The sequence below is a fragment of the Crocodylus siamensis genome, chromosome 4, assembly GCF_052110815.1.
Source record: "Crocodylus siamensis isolate JL-2025a chromosome 4, ASM5211081v1, whole genome shotgun sequence".
Taxonomy (NCBI): domain Eukaryota; kingdom Metazoa; phylum Chordata; order Crocodylia; family Crocodylidae; genus Crocodylus; species Crocodylus siamensis.
The window spans coordinates 213,952,287-213,970,637 of record NC_143398.1 but is presented as its reverse complement, the minus strand read 5'-3'; the positions used below and the strand labels follow the sequence as shown (position 1 = coordinate 213,970,637).

Genomic DNA, 18,351 nt, shown 5'->3' with positions numbered 1-18,351 from the left:
CACTCTCTCACCTATGCATGCATGTGCACAAAGTGGCAAAAGACATTTGATATGTAGATAAGTTGTTCCTATCCTACCCGTTTGCCCTCTACATACTGTTCTCTCTCACCTGGACTACTACTAAATGCAGTACCAAAGGCAACCTAAATGCAATACCAAAGAGCTGTAAACATTTTTTCCAAACCCACCAGGAAATATGTCCTTCCTTCACATCCTCATCTTGAGCTTTCCCCTAAAAACATGTTAATTCAGCCATAGGCTAACCTGGCAGGCTAAGACAGCCTAGATAGTATGTTCCCAACTACCCTTACTGATTCTGCATATGGGATGCACACAAATCCAGTATACCACAGAAGCACCAGATGAATGTACTAACCACATCTCTCATCCAACAAAAACCTCCTATTCCTTTGCCCAAACTGGTTCCAAATCCCATTCCCTTTGTCTCTTCTCTTCATCATTATCACCTGCCCAGCTGATAATAACATGGGTCTGCAAATTATATAAATAAAAGAAGGTAGCTTGTACATGCAGAGGTTTGCTGGTTGCTGCCAGGCTGGGAATACTGGATCAGTTACCAACAAGCATTCCTCCTTGTTGAGCCATGTTCCATCTTGTGGACAGCTTCAGGCTCTGCTCACCAACACAGCCAAACACAAATACTTATTATACTGTAACTTTCCATTTTTGTATTTATTTTTTTTTTTTACTCACACACAGTGTTTCAGGCATGTAGTGTTTACTAAAGAGAGTACTAGACCTGTGAACAATAAACACTGGGGATTGAGCTACTGCTAGCACTATGTGAGGCAACCCTGTAATGCAGTGACACTTAACCATGGAGCCTTGAAAACCTTTCAAGCATGCTGCAAGGTACCAATGTTAGCACTGTACAGTGTGCAAACACCAGTCACAAGATCCACAGTATTAAAATAAATCTAGCTCATTATGATCTTTTTTGAGTTCTCTGCAACAGAAAAATTCTCTATCGTCTTTCTGTAGTAGTAAAAATAAATAAACAAACAAAAGTAAAAACTAAGATCTGACATTTACCAAGGGGTACCTCAAATCTAAGCAGTTTGAGAAACACTGCTATAATGCAAAATCTAGTCCTCCTGATTTTTAACAAACTTTTGCAAGACATGGCTTAAACAATTCCGTTTTTGTACCAGTTGGCAACCAATGAACAAAATTACCAGTCATAAGATACAACTTTTAAACGGGACTTTAAAACAAAACAAAATGCAACAAAAAACACAAGCCAAAACCATTTACTTTTTCTTTGTCAGCCTTATTGGTTGCATTCAAATTACATTTTTTCCTTTTAAATAAATTGCTACCCTTATGCTTGTAGAGAAAAGCTTTAGAAACAGAAATTAGTCGCAGGATTCCAGGAGCTAGAGTTTTAAACATATCAACTACTCCAAGACATACAGTAAAGTATGGAAGATGACAGCACTGAATAAAACACCAACAATATTTCCTTACCTCTCCCAGAACTTTCCGAATCTCTGCCAGGCTAACCCTTGCCAAGACAGTGGTATTTCTGAGAGGACTTGTCTGTGGCAAATTCCTATCGCACACAGCTCTCCCCTAACAACAGAGAAAGCAGAACTAGGCACAAAAAACTTAAAGTAACTAGCAGCAGGAGCATTACTGGAGCTCTCTGTGCATAGACTCAAGAAGATATCATTGCATCAGTTTGCATTTGGAAGATTACCTTTACAGAGGACTAGACACATATTTTTAACCTGGAGGTTTAAATTATGTAGATGCTTATTGTGTAGGTCCCAAAATTTGATAGGGGAAGCTTTCCACTTCCAACCTGTAAGCGAGCAAATTAATTTTAAAGTCATGTTACAGCTATATATTTCACATCTTTTCCTTAAAAATGTATAGCATGTCATTGGTTAACTACTGTCTTTGTGTACTGAAAGATTTCTGAACTCCAGACATTTCAAATAACTGTAACTAATAGAAATTCTATTTTTCCTAAAACTTATTACCGCTTTTTAAGAGATAAAACCAGCTGGTCTTAACAATAAAGTGATACTACAGAAAATTCAGTTTACATCTGAACCCTTCCAGTTGCCATCTGTACAGTAAAGCTTAATAAACCACTTATTCCTCCTAACAGATGCTAATCATGGACTGACAATACACAATCAAAATCTGTTCTTAACCCTCTTAGGCAAATGGCCATTATTAAATCTGGTTATCAACAGTGATATCAACATAGTTTGGAATTACTCTATTTTAAAGCAATATTTACATTACTATTGCTTTAAAATAATATGCCCACCCACCTTCACATACAACACAACAAAAAGATGCTTAATTGCAAAAAGCACACTGGAACACAGATAACCAAGCAGTCTCTAAAGAGCTACTTAGATTTTAAATTTTCTCGAAACCATATGAAACATGAATGAATTTCTCCAGTTTCTTCCCACATTGCTGTTTTTTTCTTAAGTTAATTTGCATCTTTCAGCAACAATGTACATATATTTTCCCTTTTTTTTTTTTTTTTTTTGCAGTTAAAGAATATATAGTCTGACAAATCAACTACTTTTTACTTACTTTTTTTAAAAGCAAAGCAGGTTTTACCAAACATGAATGGGTAAAGGGTGAAAAAAATCTTAATTTTTAAAAGATGTAATTGCATTCTGCCTTCTATTTAAGGCAAGTATGCTTATTACAAACACTTAAAACAGTGTTAAAAGAACTTATTATTCTTAGTTTCTCAGTCAATTATAATTATTGTTATTATGCTGAAGTAAAGATGTAATTATATCTGCAGGTGCTGTACATGTACAACGGTGGTGAATTCTTATGCTCCTTTTGGGATGAGTTATTTTGGAAACACTATTTTTTGTCTCCAAAATGTCCTTGTTTAATTAAATTGTACATTTTCTTCCTGTGAAAAGGCAAACAGATATTTTGCAAAACTAAGGGAATCAGTGCCATGCCTTCCTGAGGTGGAAGGGGGCAATTTGGAAATGTGCAAAAGGAAGGCAGATCCCTCCCGCAGCACAAAGCACAACCTCACAAGAACTTTCTGCACCCTTCTAATTGGGGTATTCAGAAGCTGGAAGCAAAGCAACATAGCTGCACTCTCTTCTAAGAAAAGAAAGACAGTGCAGTAGCTGTGAGGCTGGATGTTATACAGAAGCTGTGGTAACAGTAGCAGAGCTTCCTAGTACCTGGGCAGTAAAGGGTTCCTCTTCTTTCCCTAGTGTTCATGTTTTTTACTCCACCATTTATCCATCATTTCTACTTTAAGATACTTCCTAGTTCATTCTAATCCAACACATATATTAAATATCGCCTTAATTCAGCATTTGCCCATCATTATTTTGCTGAATTTTTGCAGCACATTTTGAAACCATATATAGCTGGTTGTTGAATACTGAAATGCTTATCTAATTCACCTCAGATATTTTTGTAACTCTGCTGTTCTCTAGTGAGTTAACAGCATAGACTCAGGTAAAGCAATGGCTTCTCTGTAGAAAAAAGGGAATTTCTTTGGTAATTTATTTGGACTGGTGGCAGAAATATCTAATATCTAAAGAGCCATCCATGACCATAGAGCTTTGGTTAAAAAAAGTATTTTCTCCAAAATATATAATCAAGTTAAGACATCTATTTACAATCCAGCTTTAACCTCACTTTAGAATTCCCAGGCAAGATCTCATCTGATAGCTCTGAAGCTTAAAAACAAAAAACAAAAAAATGAATACATAACTTCTATCTCTAATAGCTTTATGGGATCTGATACTGACTGCAATATTCACCCATCAGTATAGGTCTGTCTGGTAATGTGTATAGGGCTCAAAACTGTGGTTGAATGCTAAAGCTTCTTCTGTCCTCTCAGTTGCCTACCAATTATCTAGAAACAATCTACTCCAAGTATTATATCACAATCTACTTAGCTGGTCTTTCAAATTTACAATATTTGGTGACAAAACTTTTAGGGCACATTCTTGTCATTCAAACTAAATGCTCAAGAAATGACTGGATGTGTCCAGCTATCACTAAATCAATTTTAATTCTTTCCAGAGAAGCAAAGTGGGAAAATTTTCCCTTCACAACTGCTCGTCTCTTGATGAGAGTGCAGTAGAGTATCTGACCTAGCGCGTACACATTGTCAGTAGTCCTTTGAACTTTAAGACTGCTCTCATTTCTAGACCATTGATATTTATATTTGTTTCTGGTCTCAGCTTGCAACAGCCTTCCCCCCAGTTGGTATTTTGTCTATGGTGAATTATGGTAAGGTGTCTGGCATATCAGACACAAAAGACTTCCTTCTTTTCAAAGACACTGTATGGTTGCTACACAGACACAGTTTGAGGGTTTTTTACCCCCTTTACGTCTGGGTGCTGCAATGCATCCCAAGCAGGTTTCTTTAAATGTCTCCAGAAGGCATAGGAGCCTCGCTCCACAGCTCAACTCCTCCTGGACTAGGGACAGAAATTACACATAAATCAGTGCAAGTGACTGGAAACCAGCTCAAATCTGTAACACAACAGAAGTTCAGTGCACATAAATCATTTTCAACATGGCCGAAACCATTTTAACATAAACCTGATGGATGTAATATCTAACTTTACTGATTTAAGTTAAATCAGTTTAATTACTTCTATCCCAGATCCCCCACCCTCAAGATCCAAGTTAACTCACAGTCCCCCCTCCTCCCCCCAGGATGCTTTGCACCTCTGGGAAACTTCCCCCTCTCCCTTGCAGGGTGGGTGGGCTGCTCCAGGCAAACAAGGAAATGTGCCCTAGTGCCCCCTGACTTCCAGTCTGGGCCACTGCAGGTATGTAGCTGCATATCTGGAATCAAAAAGTGAGAGCGTCTGTTCACTTGCTTATTGGTTCAATCTCCAGCTTTTTGACTGTCTGTATTTAGACCTGGTCCCCAGAAGGAGTTAAGCTGCAGGGAAGTGTACAAGCATCCATTCTCTAAAGAGAAAAACTCCCTTAGAAGCAATTTCTAACTGGTTATAAGCAGATTATTTCTCTCCTGGAGCCACCATTTTCCATCTGTGAGAAACAGCATGAACACTTGTATGTTCTGGGAGAACAGCGATGCTGCTGATAGAAACATAGGCTGTTTACAGATGTGGAAACAAAAACAAACAAAAAACCTAGCACACCCACACACCAAGTGCAGCACATGTCCAGCAGAGGCATCCTGTTAGTCTGATGTTGCTTGCCCCACATCTGTATAGCTCGAGCACTTCAGCAGGGCTTTCTGGTGCTTGTATCTAAGAGCTGATTTAACCAGCTATTAGATAAAAGTGCCAGAAAGCCATGCTGAAGTGCCTGATCTATACAGGTGCTAGGGAGCCAGGTCAAACTAACGCACTTTCTCTTTTGGTAAAGCACTTTGTCCCTGTGTCTCCGTTCCCTGCCCCCCAAATCTATCAGCAGCCATAATGCTTGTACACACCCAGTCAAGAGCACTTTCAAATCACCTACACTCTGCAGCTTTAAAACACACGAATCTTTGGAGGCAGTGGTTAGGGATAAAAGGAATACCTGCTTTTGCTGGGTGCAAATTGGTATGATCAAGACCTAAGTTCATTTTCAACTCCAAAATAGCACATTGGAATTTTTCACAATGTATGTAGAAATAAGGATTCATTAAGTGCCATCTTACTTTTACATACAAAAAATTAGAACTCTTGGTTCTAAAATGATACCTTTTATTAGGCCAACTGGAAAATGGCAAGAAACCTGACCTTTTCTGCAAGCTTTCGGAATCAAAGTCCCTTCGTCAGGCTCTGGGAAAAGTATAGATGTTACAAGATGGTAAGAAGTCCCCACAGGTAGGAAATAAACTTTATTTTTGCACAGAGGGAGCTAAAGATGGAAAGCTGTCCCTCTTGGTCCATGAGGGTGTCTTTGTGAGCTGTGCTGAGTAGCTCTTTGATGTGTTGATCAGGTAGAATTCCTTCCATGGAGGTGTCAGATGGCAGGCAGAGAGGTGGGTGAAACAGGCCGTATTCAATTTGGATTTGGCCCGAATCTCAGACAGTGATTCGATTAGTTGATTTGGATCACCATCTCTGATTCGACTTGGCTGAATCTGAATCTAAAGAGTCAATGCTGATTCAGAGAATCAGCAATTTAGACAGACATAGCTTTGAATGTTTTTTCTACATACCTCAAGGTACCAGACGCACCTTGTGAAGGTTGTAATGTTGGGGCGGAGGGAGTGTCCCACAGGAGCATGGGGCGCCCCCTGCGTGCTCTGCAGCAAACCCAGAAGTTTTGTCCGGATCTGCTGCTGAGAACACAGGGGACCCACCCGTACCTCCATGACTCGGCAATCAGCCGTGGCAGGGACCCCGAGTGCCCCCCCAGACCCAGGAGGCACCAGTTGCTGAGCCAGGAGGGTGCGGCGGGGGGGGGGGGGGCCCTGCTCACTCCCCAGCAGACCTGGAAGTGGACCAGAAGAGTCTGCTGCCAAGTGTGCTGGGGAGCTCCCCACGCTCCTGTGGGATGCTCCATCCGCCCCACCATCACAGCATTGACGAGCCGCCTGGTTTCTTGAGGTATGCAGAAAACACATTTAAAGCTGTGTCTATGTCTGAATCTCTGAATCTTTCCGAATCTCTCCAAATCAATTTGAAGGGTTCCAATTCGATTTGGAGAGATTAAAGGGTCTCCCGATCCAATTCGGATTCAGAGATTTGGCCACGAAATCGGGCTGAATCTCCGCCGAATTGGATTAGGGACCGAAGCTTCACACAGCCCTACTGCTGACAGAGTATATTCTTCCTAGATGTAATCATTCTTCTTTGCCAAGAGATCAAATAATTCCACTATGACCATATCTACATGCACAGAATAAATACCTGTGCTGAGTTCGCACAAAGCATCTCCCAACAATGAACCTAAGCAAGCTTTTGGATACTTTTACACTTCCTCTATTTTTAAGAATCTTAAAGAAAGCTCTCAAAAAAATGACAAACACTTACAGGACTTTTTATGTTCTCCAGGTATATGCTAAAAGGAAAGAAATCAGTGCATCGAATTTACCATTTATTAGCATGTCTTCCTCTCATCCTATTGAGTTGTACTTGTTTAGGGTCAAAGGTGAAACTGGCTGATCAACAGAGCAGCAGCTCAGCCGCAGGTAGTTAGCTGCAAGAAAGTCATCAGCAGGCCTAGAACCATGAACAAATGAGGTGACACCTTCCCCTCACAGCCCTGGACCAGGTCTAAAGGCAGTGAGTCCAAAGGTAAAGAAGAGTAGGCTCACTGCTAACCGTTGAAGGGAACTCATGAGAAGTCAATGACAATTTTTTAACTTCAGTAATGATTTGATATTTTCAATATCTTTGCAAGGGGCTCAGGAGCACAGTGCAACCAGCACACATGTGCCTCCCATCCCAACTCACCGGCAGTGGAGGAGGTAGCGGTGACAGCAGCTGATACAGCTGATCCAGGTGAGTGCGGGGGGGGAAGGGAGCCATCACAGCTGTAGAGTATCCCTCCTATCTGAGCCCGCCCCAGATCCCTCTTATCTGAGCTGGCAGGGGGCTGCACTCCCAAGCCATGCGTGGGCAGGGGGCATCGCGCAGGCAGGGGAGCAGGCTGGGGGGGGACACTTCCTCATGAGGAGAAGGGATTCCCAGGGCTGTTGGGCTTCAGACACCCCCAGGAACCCAGGAACCAGGTAAACAGTACTGGTACCCAGGACTCTCCCACAGGAGGGGGTGGAGCAGCCAGCAAGCACTTCCAGGGAAGCCCGGGGTGCCCTGATTGGCTGAGGGAGGGATCACAGGAAATTCAAACTGCAGCCCTTTAATAGCTGCAGTTTGCCCTTGCCCTCAGCAGTCAGGGTTTGGGAGCAGAGCGGGCACACGTGTGCAACCAGCACGTGTGCCCGCCATCCCAACTCACTGGCAGCAGAGGCAGCGGTGGCAACAGCAGCTGGTACAGCTGATCCAGGTAAGTGCAGGGGGGAGAAGGGAACCAGCACAGCTGTAGAGGATCTGGAGGGGGAGCCCTCTGGACCCCTCTTATCTGAGCCGGCAGGAAGCTGTGCTCCCAAGCTGCACGCACAAACAGAGCATGCAAACAGGCGTGCTCTGAAATGATGCACTGGTGTTTGCACAAGGCAGGCATGCAGCAGTAACCGGAAGGAACCTCCAGCAAGAGAGAGAGCACACAGCTCCATGGACATGGTAAGGACACGGAGTGCAGCTGGTAGGGGTCCCACCCTGGTGGCACCACCTACTCTGGGCTCCTCTGAGGCCTCCACCCAGATGGAGCTCATGGTGGGATTGGCAGCCTCCTATCCCCGTCTCTGGGGGCGGCCTGGCAGGGACACAGAGGCCAGTGGTGGGAGAGAGGTCTGGTGTCTCCCTCACCTGCCCCTCCAGTGCCCGACTTCGGAGGTGGGGGAGGTCCAGGCTAAGGTGAGCAGGCGACAGGGGAATCATAGATTTCATAGACATTAAGGCTGGAAAGGACCTAGGGAGATCATCGAGTCCAGCCCCCTGCCCAAAGGGCAGGAAGTCAGCTGGGGTCATAGGATCCCAGCAAGATAAGCATCCAATTTACTCCTGAAGGTGTTCAGTGTAGGCGCTTGAACCACCTCCGCTGGCAGACTGTTCCAGACCTTGGGGGATCGGACAGTAAAGAAATTCTTCCTTATGTCCAGCCTGAAACGGTCTTGCAGGAATTTGTGACCGTTCGACCTCGTCATCCCATGGGGCGCTCTGGTGAACAGATGTTCCCCCACATCCTGGTGGTCACCCCTGATAAACTTGTAGGTGGCCATCAGATCACCCCTGAGCCTGCACTTTTCCAGGCTAAAGAGTCCCATGGCTCTCAGCCTGTCATCGTAAGTTCTGTTTTCCTGATCTCTGATCAGGGCTGCAAAGGACGAGATTGACACATATTTTTGTTACTGCAGGACCAATTGTCCTGCGTACAGGCCCCCCAGGAGAGACATACAACAGAGGAGTGGCAGAAAGTGCCAACCAGATCCAGGGCTGCTCGGGCTAGCATGGTGGAGGCTTCCCAGGTCCGACTCGGGAACAGATACGAGGCCCTGGCAGCCTTGGAGAAGGACAAAGATGATGTCTCCGGGGGGGATGGTGCCACTCCATGCATGACACAGACGGCACAGAGAGGGAGCAACAGGAGGAAGAAACGCCGAGTCCTCGTTATCGGAGATTCCATCCTGAGGGGAATGGAGGGTCCTATCTGCCAACCCGACCCCATGGCACAGGAGGTCTGCTACCTGCCTGGGGCTTGGATTCAGGATGTCAGAGGATCCCAGCCTTCATTAGAACTTTCGACTAGTACCCCATGGTCCTAATCCATGTGGGAACAAATGACACGGCTGGGGCAACCCAGACTGCATCACAAAGGACTTCAAGGCCTTGGGAGCCAATTCAAGGAGATGAGGGCACAGGTGGTATTCTCCTCTATTCTCCCAGTAAGTAGACACAGACAGCGTCATGAGGCCTGCATCAATGAGGTCAACTGGAGGCTTTGGAGTTGGTGCCACCAAGCAGGCCTCGGGTTCCTGGACAACAACCCGCATTTTCATGCAGGGGGCATGCTCGGGTGGGATGGGCTTCACCTCTTCCCTAAAGGCAAGTGTGTCTTCTCTTCCAGGTTGGCTGACCTCATACAGCATGCTTTAAACTAGTTTTGCCAGGGGACGGGGCCACAGGAGGACACCTCCCAACCAAGACAGGTGACAAGTACAAGAAGTACCCAGGTAAGTGACAAGGGTCCGGACAGTCCTAGAAATCGGGGGAGGGGGGTGCATGCACCGGCAGGAGGCCTTAAATTCCTTTACACTAATGCTCCAAGTATGGGGAATAAGCAGGAAGGACTCACCCTCCGGATAGCTAGTACAAACCCAGACATAGTAGGGCTCACTGAAACCTGGTGGGATTCAACCTATGATTAGGCAGTAAACATTAGGTGCTACAGACTTTATAGGCAGGACAGAACAGGAAGGAAAGGCAGGGATGTGGCACTCTATATCAAAGAGCAATACACATCCTCAACTAATAGGATAGGGTCAGAGGAGGGGAAGGCTGAACTGCTCTGGGTCAGAATACAAGGGGGTTGCAGGGAAAGGGACTTAATCATAGAATCATAGAAGTAGGGTCGGAAGGGACCTTATAGATCTTCAACTCTGACCCCCTGCCAGGGCAGAAGAAAAAAAAAAAAGGGCTCAAATGATCCCAGCTAAGTAGGCATCAAGCCTCCTCTTAAAGACCCCCAGGGTAGGAGCCAGCACCACTTCCCTTGGAAGCTGGTTCCAGATCCTAGCGGCCCTAACTGTGAAGTAGTTCTTACGGATCTCTAATGTAAACCTACTCTCCAACAACTTGTGGCCATTATTCCTTGTTATGCCAGGGGGCGCTAGGGGAAACAAGGTCTCTCCCAAACCCTTCTGGTCCCCCCTAGTGAGTTTATAGATGGTCACCAGCTCCCCCCTCAGCCTTCTCTTGTGAAGGCTGAATAGGTTCAGGTCCCGCAGTCTCTCATTGTAGGGTCTGCCCTGTAGTCCCCGGATCATATGGGTAGCCCTCCTCTGGACCCTCGCAATGTTGTCCACTTCCCTTCTGAAATGGGGAGCATAGAACTGGACACAATACTCCAGCTGTGGCCTGACCAGTGCTGCATAGAGGGGGAGGATCACCTCCTTGTCCCTGCTAGAGATGCACCTGTGGATTCACGACAAGGTCCGGTTAGCCCTGCCAACCGTGACTTCACATTGTCAGCTCATGTTCATCTTGGAGTCAGTAATGACTCCAAGATCCCTTTCTGCCTCTGTGCTCTCAAGAAGGGAGTTTCCCATCTTATAAGTGTGCTGCTGGTTACTACTGCCCAAGTGCAGCACCCTGCACTTGTCAGTGTTGAAGCGCATCCTGTTTTTGCTAGCCCACCCCTGTAACCTATCCAAGTCTTGCTGCAGCCTTTCCCTCCCTACTAGCATGCTCACCACACCCCGAGTTTTAGTATCATCAGTGAATTTAAACAGGGTGCTTTTCACCGCATCATCCAAATCGCTGAACAGCACGGGCCCAAGGACCGAGGCCTGGGGGACTCCACTGCCCACTTTTTCCCAGGTCAAATATGACCTATCCACCACCACCCTCTGAGTGTGACCTTTCAGCCAATCTGCAATCCATCTGGTGGGTGTCTACTACAGACCACTCAACCAGAGGGAAGAGCTGGACTGGGAATTCTCGGGTCAGCTCTCGGAGACAGTTAAGTCAAGGGATGTGGTCGTCATGGGTGATCTAAACTACCCAGACATTTGCTGGGAGGAGCAGTCAGCCAGGTCTGACCGCTCGCATAGGTTCCTTGCTGGGATACAAGACCTCCACCTAACCCGAGAGGTGCACAGTCCCACCAGAGGGAATGCCCTGTTGGACCTGGTCCAGGCCACAGGCAATAACCTGCTGAGGGGACTGCAGGTTCTCGACCACCTGGCTGATAGCTATCATCGCCTACTGGAATTCACCATCCACTGCAGGGTGTCAAGGGCCTGCGGCAAGGCAGTAGCCCTTGACTTCAGGAGGGCCGACTTCAATGAGTTGAAGAGATTGGTAGGAGAGGCATTGTAGTCTGGAGAGTAGGGCAGCTAGGTGTCCCAGACAAGTGGTCATTCCTTAAGGAGACGATCCTCTGAGCCTAAGGGATGACAGTCCCAATGTGAGTCAAAGGGGGCAAGTGTGCTCAAAAGCCCCCTTGACTCACCAAAGGCACTCAGGAACGTCTGAAAGCCAAAAAGGAGGCATACATCCAGTGGAAGTGGGGGTGCTATCACCACAGAGGATTATACCTCCATAGTGTGAGCCTGTAGGGTGGCTGTTAGGAAGGCTAAGGTGGAGATGGAACTAGGGCTAGCAATAAGGATCAAGGACAATAAAAAGTCTTTTTTTTAAATACAATAGGGAATAAAAAGAAGGCACCAGGCAACGTGGGGCCCCTGTAGGATACACTTGGCAAGCTGCTGGTTGCACCAGATGAAAAAGCAAACCTTTTTAACAAATTCTTTGCCTCCATGGGACCAGGACTTTTCCCCCACCAGGATTCAGGACGGACTCAGGAGTGACTCCGGCACGCCTACAGTCAGGGAGGACTGAGTTAAGGTACTTCTGGAGGGGTTGGACGTGTTCAAAATCAGCAGGTCCAGATGCTCTCCACCCTAGGGTGCTGAGGGAATTGGCAGGGGTCATTGCGGGGCCCCTAACACGGCTTTACGAGCACTTATGGTGCTCTGACCAGGTGCCGGAAGACTGGAAGAAGGCCAATGTGGTCCCCATTTTCAAAAAAGGGAGGAGGGAGGACCCAGACAACTATAGGCCCGTTAGTCTTACTTCGGTTCTGGGGAAGCTCTTGGAGAAAATTATCCAGGAGCACATCTGTGAGGGACCAGCAGGGGGGAAGATGCTCAAGGGAAACCAGCATGGGCTCATTAAGGACAGGTCCTGTTAGATCAACATAATAGCTTTCTACGATCAGATCACAAAATCACTGGATGCAGATGCTGCGGTGGATGTAGTCTTTCTGGACTTCAGAAAGGACTTTGACACTGTCTCCCATCCCATTCTCATTAAAAAGCTAGGTGACTGTGGCATTGATGCCTACACAGTCAGATGGGTTGCAAACTGGCTAGGGGGCCACACCCAGAGAGCGGTGGTAGATGGGGCATGTTCAACCTGGAAGCAGTGGAGTCTCCCAGGGCTCGGTCCTCTGGCCTGTACTGTTCAACTTCTTTAGTAGCAACTTGGACAAGGGGGTGAAAAGCACCATGTTCAAATTCAATGACGACATCAAGATTTGGGGCAAGGTGGGCACACTAGAAGGGAGGGACAGGATACAACTGGACCTGGACAGGTAACAGGGATGGGCAAATGAGAATAGGATGGGATTCAACACTGACAAGTGCAGAGTGCTGCACTTGGGCAGAAAGAACCAGCAGCATACCTATAGGCTGGGGAACTCCCTTCTCAAAAGCACAGTGGCAGAAAGAGATCTTGGAGTCATTACTGATTCTAAAATGAGCATGGGACCAATGTGAGGACGCAGTCAGCAAGGCTAACCCCAGCTTGTCATGCATCCACAGATGCATCACGAGCAGGTCCAAGGAAGCAATCCTCCCCCTCTATGCGACACTAGTTAGGCCACAGTTGGAGTACTGCATCTAGTTCTGGGCGCCACACTTCAGGAGGGATGAGGCCAGCATCGAGAGGGTCCAGAGGAGGGCCACCTGCATGATCAGGGGGCAGCAGGGCAGGCCTTACAAGAAGCTACGGGACCTGTCAGTCTGTTCAGTCTTCACAAGAGAAGGCTGAGAGGGGATCTAGAGGCCATCTATAAACTTACCAAAGGGGGACCAGAGGGGAATGGGTGAGACTCTGTTCCCCCGACTGCCTCCCAGAGTAACAAGGAATAACGGCCACAAGTTGATTGAGAGTAGGTTCAGGCTAGACATCAGGAGGCACTACTTCACAGGGCAGCCAGGATCTGGAACCAGCTTCCAAGGGAAGTTGTGCTGGCTCCTACCTTAGGGGTGTTTAAAAGGAGGCTTGATAACACCTAGCTGGGGGTCATATGAGCTTAAACTTACTAAGGGTCATATAAGCCCAGCATTCATTCCTGCCCAGGGCAGGGGGTCAGACTTGATGATCTGCTCAGGTCCCTCTGACCCTACATCTAAGTATCTATAAAGGAAAACAGCTAGGATATTTTTCCAAAGTAAAACTGAGCTTAGCCATGATATGTATAGGTTTCACAGATAAGAGGGCCAGCAGATTGTGGACTTTTTAAGACTCCAAAGGTCAGCTTTGTGCAGTCCAAAAACTAGGGCCATTTTAAGACAATTTTATGCCAGCAAAAAAAGAAATGAAAACCCAAAACTGAAGCTTCCTCTATCTAAAGACACTCTTCAGAAAAGAATGGAGTAAAAGACAGACTTTCACTTGAGATTCTTGGTATTGAATTAGTAGCCATTCAAAATATCAAATACAGAGAAAAAGCCCTTTTATTAAAGGAGGGAAAGGGTTACAGATGAAAGCCTGTTCAAGAAAGGAGTTCTTTTGTCAAAACCTTTAAACACAGTCCTACAATACTCTAGCAAGTTTTAGTGCCTGCTGCTTGCAATAAAACTGTAAATCTCCTTGTTGGAAACTACATACACTCTTCCTCCTTTTTGCCTGGATTTATTATTGCAACCTTGCTTGCTGAGTTGCCTGCTTTTGCATTTTTTTGCAGTTGGTTCAGATTGCTGTTCCCCACACACTTACATATAGTAGGTTATCTTATCATCTCCCTCCTGTTTTGCTATCGCATCACTGGCTGCCTGCTAAGCAATGTATTCACTATAAAATTGTTCTTTTGACCTTTAAATCACTTGTTCCCTCCTATTTAATAGATCTGCTCTCTCCATCTGAACCTGGTCGTTCTTTCAAGTCAGCAGATGCTGGTGGTCTCACTATTCCTAAATATTGTTTGATGTCACAATAGGGCCTTTATCAGCTTCACTTTCTGCTAAGTTACACAGAGCCAGTTGAAGTCAGAACATACTCCCAACTATTAGCCTTTTAAATGTAACCTTAAATATGATTTTTAGTCAGCATTTTTAGATGATTGTTTTAGCAATTTTTTGTACTACCCATGCTAATTTTAACTTTACTGATTGTAAAGCACCCCTGGGATATAGGCATGAAGGTCGCTACTGAAATAGAAGAAGACTGCACTGTATTGTAAAATATTCTTTCTGGACACTAAAGGAAGCTTTTGCTGACCAGAATGCCTGACACGCAGCTAAAATATTTCTGTACAAAATAAAGTGTCTGCTTTTACCTCTATACACTGAAGACAGAAAATGAACTAATGGTTCATCTGAAGGTACTAAAATTAAATTATAAAATCATTTGAAATCTGTCTGAAACTAATTATGTGCTCCTAACAGGTAGCAAGCAAAATGAAGATTAACAAAAAATGTTCCAAAAGTTAAGTGCTCTGTAGCCAAACAGGATTTTTTTTTCCTATTTTCCTCAGCACCTATTTCAAGGCATGAATTAATAATTTTTAATAGTTAACAATTATTATAAGATATAGGCAGCCCCTAGAAATGTGATCTAATTATCCTGCAAAGTAATTAAGCTTAAAAAAACACAACACACTTCACTTCCTGTTTGGAACATTCCAACAAACTGTGTGCTATTAATAATTTAAGATAGCCTATGAGCAATAAGCAGCAAAGCATTACAACAGTCATTACATCATTGTATTAATTTTTCAAATAATAAATTCCAAAGATACTAAAATTAGTTAAATACTAGTTATATGCTTACTATATTTAAAACCATCTTCTCTTAACCGCTTGAACTGAAAAGGATTTAAAAAAAAAGTCAGAAACTGAAAAACACCGTAAGTACTCTGTAGTCAAACAGTATATCAATATTACGCATGGTAAATCCACCAATAACTAGGACATTTGTAGCACAGAGTAACCACCCTTTAATTTACTTTCAATTTTAAGTAAACTGAGAAAACTGTGAACTGATAAAGAATTACTTGCACCGCGTAAGTATTTGCAAGACACTGATTTTTAAGCCCCTATCACAATAAATAAGGAATCCATGGCAGGGAGCATCCAATTAGTTGCAAGAAGAACGGGAAAAAATCTTGCTAATTTGCACTGGTGTGAGGAGACTATATGGAATTACTGAAATTTGTGAATAACCCATGATGAAATACCCAAAGTGAATCATAATAGTAAGACAATGAAACCTGAGAGTATAGATTTCCTGAGAAATGGCAAGGGCCAATATTTATACATGTAAATTAAACAGAGAAGAGCAAAAGATGAATTAATGTACAGATTCTATTGTATATGAATGATAATGAACAATTCTTTAGGACAAATTCTGCTGTAAATAACATCAGTGAAATGGCATAACTTAAGACTTCAAGCTTTGTTAAGTAAAGTATTTACATTTACAGGCACTCTTTCAGTGAGACTAGGAGTGCCTATACACATGCTCCAGGGTAGGAGGGTGCATTTTAAAGTGGCTCAAAACTGCTCTAATTAAAATGCCATAGCATCACATATATTCAGCGTCCCATGTTTCACAAATAGCCATATGAGACTGCTTTAACTAGAGCTCGTTCAACAAGCTTAATTAAAGCGCCCCTACTGCCATTTTGAAACACAGTGTGCTGAATACATGAGACACTGCAGCATGCAACCTCGCTTAATCGAGTCTGCTCCCAACATTATAATCAGAACACGTTAGAGCACATGCATAGGCACCCTAAGAGTCTAAAAGGCTTAAACACCTGCTTCTGCATATTGTTGAATCAAAGCCTATGAGCAGATACTGGCCCTAGGTTGGGATGATTATACAATATATAATCTATAAAGTAAATAAAGTATAAACAATATTTCCTTTTCCCCTGTATAGTTCATGCTGATCAGAACATTATCAGAATGCAAACTGCTATTGCTCACTTACTGTGATAAATGTGGTCAGTTCTGTGACATTGCTGTTTTGCAAGCTGCAACAGAAAATAGAGTTAATAATCAGCTGACTCATCCTCAAATAATTTTATAAGGACAAATGAAAATGCATTAAATAGAATATTTAAAAATAGTCAAAAACAAGGTGCATGAAATATTTGCAAGGCATACAAGATACCGTAAATATCTCAGCAATATCTCAAGCAAGTTGTTGAAATAAAAGTAACATACGTGTGTTATATGATCAATTTAAGTTTGTTCTGCGTGTATTCAATTTACAGAACACACACTTTTACTAAAATTTTGCTGCATTTTGAAGCATGCAGTGCAACAGTTTTAGCTTTGATATAGAGTCCATTATTAAAAGGAATACTTTCATTAAAGCCTAGGGATTAAATTCTTGCCCCAGTAAAAATCAACAGGCGTATTCCAGTAGCTTTAACAGGGTCAGAAATGTAACCTCATAGTTCAGAATACTAATCTTTAGCAAGAACATCCCAAGATTCTGCTCACAAAATGAGAGGCAGCTCTGTAAGAGCCTCAGGAACTATCCCCACAGATCTCACTGAAGACCAAAATCCAAATTAGTAACTAAAAGAATTTAACAGATTTAAGTTACTTTTTGCATTTTTTTTCAATTTTGAATAATAGAAAGAGGCTGGATTCACTTATGCTTACACTTGATTTCACTTTCAATTTCTCATGCACTGGCACAACTGATACAAGATCTGGGTTGCAAACTTCATGGGAGGATGCTTACTTGTTAAAGCAGCACAGCTTTCAATTTTTTTTTATTCCATGGAAACATTTCTATTGGGTCTCTGCTTTGTTGAAGCTGTGCATTTATATAGGATCAAGTTTGATCCCTTTAATATTTTGTGGAAAACTTTTTATTTTTAATACTGCAGTAAGATTTCAGATGCCTTTGAAAGACAACTATAGTCAAATTTAAAATTGACCAAAAGTGAATAGTAATAAAGGTGTTACATAGCATAGTTCAGTAAAAAGGAACCCCTGTAATTTTAACTTTCATACTATGGACCTTATTTGGCATAAAGAAGTATTGCAATTGCATCCCATTTTCCCTATGAAGCACCATTTTGGCTACAAAGGAGTAGCAGCATATAACTAGCCCAACTCACAAGGATGTAAAATAGGACAGAATGGGCACACATCTACACATTCATTAATGCACCATAATTACAGCACTTTAAATCAGTAATAACATGTACTAACTTAATGTGCCAGCGCACATGTTTTAGGTGACGCTGATGTGCATTAGACTAATTAGATTATGCATTAGCACAATTTTCCCTGCCGTGCCAACATGAAGTAGAATTAGTCTACTGTGCATTTAGTGTCTCATGGAGATGTACCCAATGCAATGGAACAGCCATATAGTCAAAATGTCAACCCTTAATCTAGTCAAGAGTTTCTTTTACTAAGAAGTACCGTCAATCTGGACAGTGATTTGAACTGGACTGATTTCTTGCTTACAGTGTGAATAAACAAGGCTTTGCTTGGGTGACCAAAAAATTGTTTTTACTAATACTCTGTTGTTATAATACCTAGTTTCATACAGCTCTGACTGGTCCCCAAAACGCCAAGTCACACGGAAGGAAAGGAATCACTTTGTTACCCTAAAGAGGAAAACCTGCATCACAAGAAAACTTCCATTCTCTATACCACTGCTAAGAAACATTAGTCCCTTTTCGGTCTCCTTTTCTCATGCTCTACTTAAACATAGGTAAAAGAACAGAGAAGCCTGGAGTAAGAACAAGGGGAAAAAAACTGAAGTGGTGGAACAGGCTGGTTACTGAAAATAAACT

The 18,351-nt window shown here is 43.7% G+C and overlaps 1 protein-coding gene across 21 annotated transcripts in view; it reads right to left on the bottom strand.

Annotated features, from left to right (window-relative positions):
* BAZ2B (bromodomain adjacent to zinc finger domain 2B) overlaps positions 1-18,351 on the bottom strand; it is a 296,517-nt gene that overhangs the window by 217,382 nt on the left and 60,784 nt on the right. For 2 of the 21 annotated variants that reach the window (XM_090045644.1, XM_090045645.1), the window contains one exon: positions 16,518-16,560. The exons of the other annotated variants lie outside the window; for them this stretch is intronic. The gene's annotated coding sequence lies outside the window, so the exon portion shown is untranslated. The remainder of the gene's footprint in view (positions 1-16,517; positions 16,561-18,351) is intronic. 21 annotated transcript variants of the gene reach the window in all.